This window comes from Lissotriton vulgaris, chromosome 3_1, assembly GCF_964263255.1.
Source record: "Lissotriton vulgaris chromosome 3_1, aLisVul1.2, whole genome shotgun sequence".
NCBI lineage: Eukaryota > Metazoa > Chordata > Amphibia > Caudata > Salamandridae > Lissotriton > Lissotriton vulgaris.
Window position 1 is genome coordinate 1,966,264,744 of NC_141689.1, and position 13,931 is coordinate 1,966,278,674.

Consider the following 13,931-nt stretch of genomic DNA (forward strand, 5'->3'; position numbering starts at 1 on the left):
GCAAAAATGGATTTGTAATATATAGTCTGGAAAAAGTACTATTGGAATTGATACCTCTTCCCTGCCTAAAGCCTTTAGAAGCCAATTTACATGAGCTTCAACTGTGACCCAGGAGGTGTGAGCATGCTTCCAGAGCTGGTGCAAAGGCATTGGATGCTATGTTATGTTATGTTACATACATTTGTATTGCGCACAGCTGCCCCAGCTAAGGGGCGTCCTGGCGAAGGTATTCGGTTTGTCTGGCAGGATGACCATCTAAGCTTTGCCCAGGAAATTAGTTAATTTCAAAGAAGCCCACACTGTCAAAGGCAAATGTTAGCTGAGACCCGGGCACTTTTATCCATCTAACCAGGCAGTCATCAATCACAGTGGTAGAGGAGCTGCTCCCAGAACTGGTTTAAAGTTACATCAGGGGAGGGATTGCTCATTTTCTTGGCCATTGTTTCAATTTTTGTTTACAAATCCTTAGAAATTATGATGTGTTTGCAAGCGTTTGCGTAACATTAAAGAGGGAGGGAGGGCCAAAGAAAGGGAATGGGAGAGACTAAAATTAGTGGGAATGGGTGAGAATGAGAGAAAGAATTTATGTGTTTGTATGTTTGAAATGGATTTGAGTATATAACCATAAATATGAGTAGTCGGTGTGAAACAACGACAAAGAGGTGAGAAAATCTCAATATAGGAAATGAGTGGCATTCAGAATATTTTTTTTACATTTTACAGTATGGCAAGGACACATTGGAATCATCACATTTTTTAATATTCCAGATATGAATGGTTAACAGCAATAAATACAAAGAGTAAATTGTTCATTAAAACATTGCTAAGTACCTCATAGTCCTGCACCTCCATATAATGATATAGAAGCCTCTGTAAACAAATCAGCAGTGTAGCTGTTACTGTCTAAACACATGGTTTAAAAACATTTGTTGAAAAAGTGAAGCAGGTCATAACCCTGCCCTGCCTTTACCATCAAAGGATATTATCCTCCTGGAATGTATTAGAACGTAGTATGCGTTTTGTACACATGTTATTGTTATTTCTGCTTACTATAATCTTAATTAAAATTGAAAAATAAGTAATTTTTTATTGATATGCTTTGCATCTAAGGACAAATGCTAAACATCTTTTACAGTTGCAGGGTTAGGGAGTGGTACAAGAAAAGCTAGACAGTTTAAGGCGATTATCAACATTGTCAAGAAAAGCATTGACTTGGGCATAACAAATGGATTTTGACTGTCACCACCACAGCTTGACCTAAGCTATATGTGCACAAGAGGTGATAGGTGCAGATAGGGAGACATGTAAAAGGTGGGACGCTTAAGAAGAATGGTAACAATCTGCACTACAGGTGACAAAAAGAAAGTAGGTAGGGCCATGTTCTAATAATGGCACCAAACTTAAGAAATTAAGCACTGATTACACACAACTGTTTAATAATGAGGGAGCTAGATGTTGATCAGAGTACATAACACACTACCCCTTTCTTTAAATAGGCTACGTCAACTTGTTTGTCAATATTAAAACAGAGTCAGGTACACAACATTAGAAAGGCTGCCTACATTCAGCTATCTATGTCTGAGAATGGACGAGTCTGTTTCTTCATAGACTTAGAAGACACAGATGGTTTAATGTTAGAAAAAACACATGCTTAGGATAGATATATGTGTCTTTCAAACTGTATCATTCTCATCAAGGCTTACAGTGGCCAAACTACTTTTTTGCAAATAATCCATCAGTCCAAGATCTCACTTCACTACTTTATATTACATGCCACACCTCTACCTATAGCCACTCATCGTTGAAATAAATGTTATGTAGGACTCTCAGTGAGAGACACTATTGTGAATGCCAGATTCTAAATGTGTTTATTTACTGCAATAATGTAGCAACAATGAGAAACAAATGTTGTTTCTCACTTTTGATACATTGTACAGGAATGGCAGGCTTCTCTAAGTGGGCCCTCTGAGACCCTGCCAGTGCAGCATTGATTTTTTTGTTCCCATCAAGGGCAGATAGTAGAGATTTGGGTAGGGAGGTATGACACAGAAGGTGGTGTGGATAGGTGGTAAACGTTCAGGTATACAACTGAGATGGAGGAGGGGCCATTTAAAGTATGGCTCTGCTATTGCACATCTGCCCTGCACAGCAGCTAAAACAAGAGGTAGATGATTTTCGTGGCCATACATAGCATAAGAATTTAATAAAAAGTGAATACTGCATTGTTTATTCACCTCGAGGTTCTGACTGACATGATAGAAAACCTGAGCTTCACTGTTGTAGTTTCTGCAATGTCACTCAGAACCACTTGGTGAAAAACATCCATATCATTTACTGTTACCCACCTATAACTCTAGATTTCTCATTCTCATGTGCCCCCTATTTCTCCACATCTTCCTCTTTAACCTGCAACATGGAGCATGAACTATTTGTCATGTTTGCATGTATTTATTCCTTACATATTTTGTATTGTTTTTGATGGTCTATAGTACTCATTTCTTTCTTAAGTAACGTGAAAAGTTGCAGTTAAAAATAATATTTTCTTTCGTTACCATATTTCTTGTTAACAGGTCGCACAATGCATAAATATGATATAAAACACAATGCCTTTACACATAAACCCTAATCTTGACCCAAGACAAGCGACACAAATGGAAAGAGAGCATGGCCATGAACATCTCAGGAAGCAGTCAAATCAGAGGCAACATAGAGGCATACCTTAAAGTAGGTTGTCCGGCTGCAGAGGACAATATAGTGATGGGGAAATGGGCATCACAATGCTGCATCATAGGGGACACAGACATTGATACAAAACAAGATGCAGATGTGGTGGCCACATCATAAACCCTAGTCTAATTGAGTGAATGTGTGAGCACAAATATGATGTGTACAACCTTTATTTATCAGTTCATTTTAGAAATATTATCAAAACTAGGAATTCAGGAGGGCCTCATGCATGGTTAGTTCACATTGTTAGGGGTAGGTTAAAATTGGGGAATGGATGTCTGGAAGCTACTCCCGAAGACAGATATTGAAACAAGACAAAGATAAATCACTGCATCACTCTCATATTTGCACTGACTCTTTCCTAAGTTGACTACTGTAAGGAGTCAAATGTGATATTTCAGTCTCTAACTATCACCCCCATCAAGCAAAATACAGAACAAGACTTCAGCCTTTCGTTCTTCTCCTTGCACCTGCTCCAGAGACAGAAATATAAAGAAGGCCTGCAAACTTCCTCGTCTACCGAGCATGCTTTGTATGCTATTTGATTTCTACTACCTTTCCTTCTGTTGTTTACAATCCAGAGTTGTACTTTCTATTTCACTCCTCATGCCCCAAAAGCACCCAGAAGCCACTGCAGGGCAGCGTAGGCAGTTACCATATGATACATACATCATATTATATTCGTTTGGTTTCTCATTACATATCAAGAATGCAATTTTATGGATTTTGTGTATATGTTGTTTTAACACACCATGCACTGTTTTCCACAGCTCAAAGGCTAAAGCTGAGCTTGTAGCGTTGCATACAGTATCATATCTTGCATTTAAAGGCACACATCTTCTTGTGCATAGCTCTGTCCTGAATAGATACTTGAACAAAACATTGTGGTAATATATCTACTTAATATATTCCTAAAGGATTGGACTTCAGGGCAAGATTACAAAAATGCTGCACTGGGGCAAACACCAGCTAAAATAATTTTTATACTATGTTGCAGCTTCTATTATATGTTAATGTGCAAAGAGAAATTGAGTGACTTCAAATTATAGAAAGATTTTTACAACAGGGCAAAAGAAATAGGTTGTGGCACTATTTCAAAACATACAGGCTCATATTTATCATTTTTTCATGCAGCACAATGCAGGAAGCCACCTTACTGTGCTGAACTGCATGAAAGGAAAGTGTAGGAATGTGCCCTATTTAACATTATACAGGGCATTTCTGTCCTTTCCTAGCACTGGCGCACTTTTGCTGACTAGTGCCAATGCAGGTCCCCTTACGTCATGGTGCAAGGGTGCCTGCCTTGTAGGCAGGATTGTTTTTGTGCCGGAATGGACACCTTCCTACATAAAACCATACCTCAGAGGCATATTTCTCCTTTTTACGCCTCACCTGGGGAAGCATAGCATGTTGATGCATTCCCAGTTCGACCACTAATAATAAATCTGGGATGGAAAAAAATCCATGGATGGATGCATGAGAACACCCAAGCTCCACCCTTGGAACACATCCTTGGGGCAGAGCATGCAAGGCAGAGGTGTGCACTGCCTTGCATTATTCCAGATTTATCAAGTCATGCAGGGCCATGAAAGCTGGGCTTGCATGTTTGACAAATCTCACTTAGATTTTGTGTCACACTTATGCCCCCTTGTGTGGCCCAAGTGTGATGCAAAACCGTGATAAATGTGGACCACTCTACACAATATAATCTGCAGATAAATCAATTCACACATGTCATATACATTTCGATATGTAATCCATGTAGCTTATGCACAAATCTTCCTGTAAGAAAACATAAAAACATGAGCAAACTAATGTTGCACTGTTTAAGTATCAAAATAATAAACAAGTGTATTTTGTCTCAAACGAGTCCCATCTATTATGTTAGAAACAACAAAAAAGCGCAATCGGTTTTTGCCATATTTGCCTGGCGCTATTACAATTTGCTTCATTAGTTATCGCATCAAAAATGGATTTGACATGGGTTTTCCCCAGTGCAAAATTTCTTGCCACAGGCGTGCAATGGGTACCTGGTGATCGGTGACTGAAAATCTCTATGCATTGCCCTTGCCTTTTTACAGTTTGTGCTAATCCAACATATTAATTGGTCTCACACATGCACGCAGAATGCAAGAAGTGGTAGTAGAACAACCTCTAGGAAGACAGTTGTGGTACAATGACAGCACATGTATTGAAATTCAAGTCCATTATGTTATTCAACATTTACATGCTTCTTTTTTCCTCACTTTTTGTACAATAATTTACTCTTCTGAATGACAATATTATCATTGTTCACCTCCGTGTTTTACAGCATAACATTTTCCAAATACTGAATGCTTAAAGCAAATGGTGTACAGAATTAATGTTTGCTTTTTGATTCTCTATGAAAGTTTGAAATGTGCAAAATATAGCAGTAAAGATTTAAAGTTCTGTGGGAAACGTGACTGCAGAGCACACATATTTAATTTTATTTAAATTAAAAAAAAAAACGTTATGCAAAACTCTTGGTTCACTACTCCATTGCAACGCCAGATTAATGATACCTTAAAAGCAAGCCAAACTTTATATTTATCATGTTTAGGATATGCATAACGTTTCCTTTCTTTTCTGCTTCCTCATAGAAAAGTACCATTTCATTTCCTTCCCTGTGATATGGAAAGAGAACAAACAAGTATTCTTTATGTTTACATTCCTTACATACATTACATTTCTAAAGACAAACTTCTCATTATGGTTAATTGTATGCAGGCGTATTTGATTTGGTTAGAGAGACACCATTTTTTTTATCTATGGAAGTATTTGTTGGCTAGATTTTAGAAGTTAATATAGGATGGATTTTGTTGAAAGACAATGATTGTTCTACCAGTTACTAGAGCCTTATTCACTAACTGCATGGTTTATTACTAACAAACTACAAAATGCTATTCACATAACTATGTGTGGGGGTCGCTGTCTCTCCTATCTTCCCTGTGCAGAGATCTCCACCCTGACTGGGGAGTTCACCGCACACCCAAGTATATGTTTTAGATGCAAATGTATGAGGGACAGAGGGGACTGGCTGGAAAATGGGAATATTTAAAGGGGGGTATTTAAGGGAGGGATAAGGGGATGGTTAGTTAGGAATTGGGGAGGAGCTTAGGGAGGGTCAAACACCTATCCACGAAAGAGTAAGCCCATTCTTATTCACAGACTGACATTCTTTAGTTGAAACAGCCCAAAAGGGCTCAAAATAGTCATATGGCCGAGATACCCGCCACCCCCTCTCAACACAATCCCCAAGAATTGGGAAACCGGAAACAGTTCTTGAACTTTTGGAAGGCGGGAAGGGAGTCACCCTTCCCGGCCGTATTTATTAAAATATGAAACAAAAGAAAACATTAAAATAACAGTTTCATATAATGTACAATTTCATTTCCACATTACGATGTTGGCTAACCTTAACCGATCTCTAATACAAAGGTTCTCCTAGCCGAACTAACATCCTACAAAACATTTGACTTGAAATTGTACATCCTAACGTTAAGGGCCAACGGCAAGGTCGTAACCGGTGTCAGATCCCTAAACCAGAAATACCCCCCTCACTTGTGAGAGGGGTGACCGCACAGAGGCGTACCTCAAGTGCATTTACCAATTTCCCTTTGTACTTGACGGGGGCCCAAATAAACTCGACGCCATTTAACGGTCGTTCGAGGACTCGTGTGAGGTGTCTAAAAGGTAGCGTAAACCCCCTCCCGCACCCCACACAACTTACCCATCTGCCGTCGCAGATGTCCTGGCCCCGGGAAATTCCCCAGGAGGGGCCGTAGCCCCTCCTATCCAGGAAGGGGCCTTGACCACCTTTCCTTTCCTTCCGGCGGCCTCTCCTTAGACAGGACCGCCTCCCCGTTGAGGGGCCAATTGGCCACCTCCCCCGCGCGCTCCCATCCGTAATGGGTGACGCCCCCTCATAGGGATCTTCCAATTACTGCTCACCGATCATGACCTTACCGCCCGACCAAAATAAATACGACAGTTCTACCTAAGTTACTAAGATCTATAAAGCAAAACAACATCTATTATCAAGCGTAAATACTGATCAATCCTTGTTCAAAATTACTTTATTAGCAAAACATACTGAAAATAATCAATCTTTATTGCATCATTAAAAACTTTCACGACAATCATCACAACCTGTAAGAAAGCAGAGAAAACCAAAGATACTATATCAACTGTATTTACAACGAATCGCTGTCCTCAGGGGCTGGTGGGTGGGTCAAAATTGCTCTTCGTTCCGTCTCGAGCTCACGTGCAGCGGGGAGGTGCAGCTTCAGAGCACAGGAACAAGAGGATGCTTTGTTGGCTTCCGTTCCTTTTATCCGTCTTCAGGGTGGGCGTGAACCCGCCCCCGCCTGCCTCCAAGGGCGTGGCCGGCCGTGTTGGTGTCTAGGCCAGCCCACTCTAGGGCGGGAAAAAGGCGCGCCCCGGCTACGCCGCTTCGGGCATACCAGCCGAGACTCGCCTCCCGCACAAGATGGCTTCCCGGGGGGATCGTGGTACTCGACCATACGTTCGGGGGGACCGATTGGTCGCCCCTTTCCATATGGCCGAGATACCCGCCACCCCCTCTCAACACAATCCCCAAGAATTGGGAAACCGGAAACAGTTCTTGAACTTTTGGAAGGCGGGAAGGGAGTCACCCTTCCCGGCCGTATTTATTAAAATATGAAACAAAAGAAAACATTAAAATAACAGTTTCATATAATGTACAATTTCATTTCCACATTACGATGTTGGCTAACCTTAACAGATCTCTAATACAAAGGTTCTCCTAGCCGAACTAACATCCTACAAAACATTTGACTTGAAATTGTACATCCTAACGTTAAGGGCCAACGGCAAGGTCGTAACCGGTGTCAGATCCCTAAACCAGAAATACCCCCCTCACTTGTGAGAGGGGCGACCGCACAGAGGCGTACCTCAAGTGCATTTACCAATTTCCCTTTGTACTTGACGGGGGCCCAAATAAACTCGACGCCATTTAACGGTCGTTCGAGGACTCGTGTGAGGTGTCTAAAAGGTAGCGTAAACCCCCTCCCGCACCCCACACAACTTACCCATCTGCCGTCGCAGATGTCCTGGCCACGGGGAAATTCCCCAGGAGGGGCCGTAGCCCCTCCTATCCAGGAAGGGGCCTTGACCACCTTTCCTTTCCTTCCGGCGGCCTCTCCTTAGACAGGACCGCCTCCCCGTTGAGGGGCCAATTGGCCACCTCCCCCGCGCGCTCCCATCCGTAATGGGTGACGCCCCCTCATAGGGATCTTCCAATTACTGCTCACCGATCATGACCTTACCGCCACAGGCCGGATAGTTGACCGGCTATCCGGACCCCCCACAAAACACTCCTACCTAAAGGTCATGCTGTAAACTCCTTAACCATGCTATGAAGTCTCCTATGAGTAATTCGTTCCCCACCCGGGACAAATGAACACCGTCCCCCAAATACATACTGTCCCCTTTAATACAACCATGCGAAACAGAATGCAGTGTACTTGAACGAAACAATCTACTCATTTTATTATTAATTTTCCTTACTGAATGATTCAGCGCAGAAACAGAAATAGCCCCCCGCCACACTTTCCGTGGGATCATATGGGACCATGCAATTGTGCACCCTGGAACTCTTCTCGCCAACCAACTTACCGTGGAAAGCATCGCCTCAAGAAGAAGTCGTCTACCAGTGGTCACCAAATCATTGCCCCCAAGATGTACTATGACTACAGACGGCGGTGACCTTGTCCGCCCTAACAAACCCTCGAAATATGATTGAAACTGGTCAATACAGAGCCCGCCCTTTCCGTAGAAGGACACACTGTACCCGTATTCCCCAGCCACGTGAATCATGTCACCTGCTTTGAATACGTCCGCGGCACGCCTCACGTATGAGTGGCCCACAACCCACACCTCCTTTTTCACAGCCGGTAATGTCTGACCGCTGGCCCCCCGGTGTCGGGTCGACTGGACAGTCCGCCCCGCCTCATAGGCTTGCGCAACTGAAAACCAAACAAAAAACAAGAAGCGTGAGTACATCGTTACAGCTTCACAACATGTGCAACCGTACATACCTCTTATAACAGTTCGAGGACCAACGCCCCACACGTTTTATTTGATCAACATTCAGACCCCTGGCTGTAGCTTCCGTAGCAGCCCCTATCCGAAAGGAATGGGTCCCAAAGTCGCCGGGGTTCAAGCCCGCGGCAGAAATCGACATCGCAAGCACCCGCTGAAACTGAAACCTCGTCAGTGGGGTGGCGTCAGCGTGTCTTAACAAGGTCCCCTCCCATGCTGCCGCCCTCTGCGCTAAATATGCTTCTACGCACCCAACAGGGCACATGGCAGACCCGGGGATCCTCTGGATGATTACACAGTCCCCGATTGCATCCTGATCGGATTTGGACTTTACAAACGAGACCGTCATCGTCTCCTCTCTGACCTGAATGTGTTCCCGGCACAGTCCCCCCATCGTATCCTGCTTGTTCTTTGCCACTAATTCGCTTACCCGCATAGCCCCATGGAATGCTAATGCAAATGCGGCTCGGAACAACACTGCTTCATACTGGGATGAACATGTTACCGGTAGCACGGATAATAACAGGGCCAACCTATCCAAACCTATCGGGTGCCTATCGTCTACTCTGCGACCCTCAAGGCGTTGCCACCCCCGTAGCGCTTTCTGCACAACGAAAGACGCTGTCGGGTCCTGGATCCCATGAGCCCTTGCCATGAAGGAAATGGCGGCCCGATGCCTCTGGGCCGTAGCTACTGACTTGCCTGCGTGACGTAAAGAGAGCAGGAATCTTACTACAGACTCTTCCAGACCCCAAAGCTCCCTCCCGGCAGTACCCAAAAAGGCCCAATAGGAACGGAACGCCCCTTCATATGCCTCCCTCGTCCTGGGTGCTAAACTCTCTCCCACGAGGTCTTGTAGTTCGGGGCACCGAGAGACCAGAGAGCTTCGGGAAAGGGTGCCGCCACCGGGTCCGCTGTGGGCAGAAAACCCCAGAAGGCCTGCATACGGAAACGAGAGAGCGCATCAGCCGCTTGGTTCATCACCCCCGGCACGTGCCGCGCCCTAAACAGTACATTTAGTTGCATGCACAACAACACAATTTCCTTGAGTAGTCTCAGAATCAATTTGCAACGTGCTGCCTGACTATTGATACACTCAACCACGGTCATGTTATCAGACCAGAAAACCCCAGAGTGACCCCTAAACCCTTCTGGCCACGTTTTCAAGGCCACCAGAATAGGGAACAGTTCGAGAAAAGCAATGTTACCCGTCAACCCGCACTCATGCCACCATGACGGCCATTTTTGAGCCGACCATTGTGTACCCAATATGGCGCCAAAACCCACACTCCCCGCCGAGTCTGTCCATAGTCCCAACTCCTCGGAAGACACTGCTGGTTTATTCCAGACAATTCGACCATTGAAATCCGCCAGGAATGCAATCCAAATGCGCATGTCCTGGCGAACCTCTGCCGAGAGTCTCGTACGATGATGTCCTTCCCTCAAGCCGACCATGGACTGTGCAATCGAGCGGGAAAAGGGGCGTGCCATCGGCATTACTCTTAGGGCAAAATTCTACTGACCTACCACCTGTTGCAATTGATGTAAGTTCACTTTCGTTGCACGAATACATGTCTCAAGGGATAACCTGAATTTTAACACCTTTTCTTTAGGTAAACGAACACAACCTTCCACTGAGTCGAGCTCGATTCCCAGAAACTCGATTAAGGTCGAGGGACCCACCGTCTTACCTGGCGCCAATGGCACACCAAATTGATTCATTAGGACACAAAATTCATGTAAGGCCTGTCCACACTCAGAATCCCCGGCTGCCCCCAGAAACAGAAAGTCATCGAGATAGTGCATAACATGTTGAAAACCTGTCTTCCTCGTGAATACCCACTGCAGAAAACAACTGAATTTCTCGAAATAGGCACATGAAATCGAGCATCCCATTGGCATACATTTATCCATGTAATAGCGACCCTGAAACTGAAAACCAAGGAGACGCTGATCGTCTGGGTGTACCGGGAGCAACCGGAACGCTGACTCGATGTCCGATTTGGCCATCAGCGTCCCGGGCCCCAGGCGATTCAACATGGCAACGGCCTCATCGAAAGATGCGTACCGCACCGAACATACTTCCGGATCTATCGCGTCATTCACGGAAAGACCATGTGGGGCTGACAAATTGTGTATCAGCCGAAACTCACCCGGGTCCTTCTTGGGAACCACCCCTAGAGGAGAACACACAAAATTAGCAACTGGTGGCAAATCGAATGGACCGGCGACACGACCTCGAGTCACCTCCTTCCTAATCTTTACCTGCACCACCGCCGTGTGCTGTAAGACCGACATTTGATTCTTACAGTCCGGTACCCCCTGAAAATCCCCCACTGGGATGCGGAAACCATATGAAAACCCGTTCCGCAACACCCCAGCGGAAGCATAATCTGGGTATTCGCTGAGCCAAGGAATCATTGCCATGGTATCAATCGGGGTCGGTAAAGGCGCCCCTCGGACTATATTAGACCTGTTTGGCGCCTCCCTTACCACCGTTATCACCCGTTTTGGCTCTGCACATGGACTCAGGATGGGATGGCTGCCCGCATCCCCCACACTCATGTCTGAATTTGCATGACCCCTGGGGTCTGGTACATTTGCCCCTGTTAAAATTCCAACAGATCCCCCTTTTACCTGTGTTGCCACTCGGCTTCGTGTGGGACTCGTTACCTGTACCCGTCCGAAAGGGCGTCCCAGAGTTTTTGGCGGGAGGATTCCCCCCCGTTACTCCCTACTAATGGCACCTTCAACATCCCTGTACTCTCCATTTTTTGCCAAGACACAGAGTCGTAACAGTCCCAGGATAACAACGGGTTGTGTTCCTTAGCTTTTCTAAACAGATTATCATAGCAGAACCACTGATTGCCCCCATATGCCACAGAATACTCCATAATACGTGACTGATAAATGGGTAACTCGGTCAACAACTCAGGTCTGCGCTCCCCCATGATGGAAGTAAAAATTCCCCACGCTCTGCCCCAAGTACCAATGGTCTCATCAACCTTAAAGGCGGCCATTTTAGCGCGCCAAACACTCGGATGCATAAGCTCCTTTTGACTCTTTACATGCTCGATCTCGTAATGGTCGGTAAGCAACGAAAACATGTTTACATATTTGTCCGCCCAAATCAATTCCTTGACTTCTAGTGGGACGTGCTGGGCAATCTTCTCCTTTCGAGAAGGTGCAGAGTCCCCCCCCGCAATCGGCAATGGCCGCTTACCTGAAGTAGACCCCACGCTTGTCGCCGAACTTGGGCCTGCTGTACTTCCAACCGCTGGGACCTGCGGGGGAACAGGAGATGGAGTCTTCGCAGCCTCCCTAGATTCCCGCAGTTGCCTCATCACTGCCCGGGCGTCGTCAGCCGTGGCGCCCTCGCTATCGTTTTCCCAACCACGCTGCCAATTGCGCCGCTAACTCGGGGGGCATATCCTCCCTGTTCGCAGGGGAGACCACCACAGGGATTGGGTTCCCCTCCTTTGGCGCCGGGGTTGGCTCCTCTCGTGGCGCTTCGGGAACCGGGGTCTCCCCCCCCAAGTGCTCCCCTTCTGGGCCTCTTGCTCTTTCCACCGGGAATTGTTCCCTGTAAAGGCCGTTTCGGTCCTCCCTCCCCGTCCTTAGCCTCAACCTTTCTCTTCAGATTGGCTATCTCCTTCATGAGCATGCGGAGCATCTCCTCGGTACCGACCCGCTTTCCGACCTTCTTGGGCATTCTTAGACGGGATATCTGTAAGACAAAAAGAGGGATTACAACGCTCAAAATTGCTCTTCGTTCCGTCTCGAGCTCACGTGCAGCGGGGAGGTGCAGCTTCAGAGCACAGGAACAAGAGGATGCTTTGTTGGCTTCCGTTCCTTTTATCCGTCTTCAGGGTGGGCGTGAACCCGCCCCCGCCTGCCTCCAAGGGCGTGGCCGGCCGTGTTGGTGTCTAGGCCAGCCCACTCTAGGGCGGGAAAAAGGCGCGCCCCGGCTACGCCGCTTCGGGCATACCAGCCGAGACTTGCCTCCCGCACAAGATGGCTTCCCGGGGGGATCGTGGTACTCGACCATACGTTCGGGGGGACCGATTGGTCGCCCCTTTCCACAAGGTACTCCAGCTCAGAGCTGAAGTAAGCCCAGCACCACACATAACCACCCACTGTTTCTGCAACTGCAAATGATAGGAAGTAGGGACTGACAAAAAGAAGAAATGTTAAAATTAATTAAATATTTAAACCAATAAAAAATATAAATAGATTTTATTTAATGTTATAAATTGACTAGAAATAAAACAATTATTATTTTATTTTAAAATATTTTATAAACATTCTTACATTTACAAATTTGTGTAACATTAATGTTTATTAAAAATAATTATGTTATGTTTTCAATAGTTTCTGTCCAATACCTTAGTATATTATACTCATATTTAACTTTAATATGTCCTAAAAATATATTTGTTTAAGTTAGTCATATTTAACTATAATGTCAGAAAAAATATATTTTGTTTAAGTTAGGTTGATTTTTTTTACATCAACTTCTAAAAAATAACTTTTAATATAATATACTCAAAATAATGACATTTTTAAGTTTAAATTAGGTTATTAACCCTGTTACTTTAAAAAACATTCTTCTACATTTAATAATAAAACATATAACATTAATTTTTACGCAAAAATATTTTTACTAATTCTTTCAAAGGTTTAATAAATCTTTAAACTTTCATTATGCTTAGGAATTGGGAAATGTCCGCCATGTTCGTAAAAGTCTCTATCAAATACAGTCATATTTGACCTTTTTACTGATCTTGCCCCCTATTTCACTAATGTTGTACTCTAAAAATGGTGAACGGGCAAAAGTAGTAAAGTTACTGAAACATGTAGGAGTATGTTTCCTTCTAAGAAACCTACATGTTTAGATTTACCTTTGTGAATAGAGATCTATCTATTCAGTTTTGGAGCAGGCCTACATTTGGATTTCAAACAAGGTCAGTTGACTTGTCTGGGTATGAAGGATTACTGGCTGGTGATGCACACCTACTTTTCGCTGTTTTCTAGGCCAGTATAATCTCTCTGGTAACAGTTCACGTTTCCGTGGCAGGAAATTTCCTCTAATTCTACTC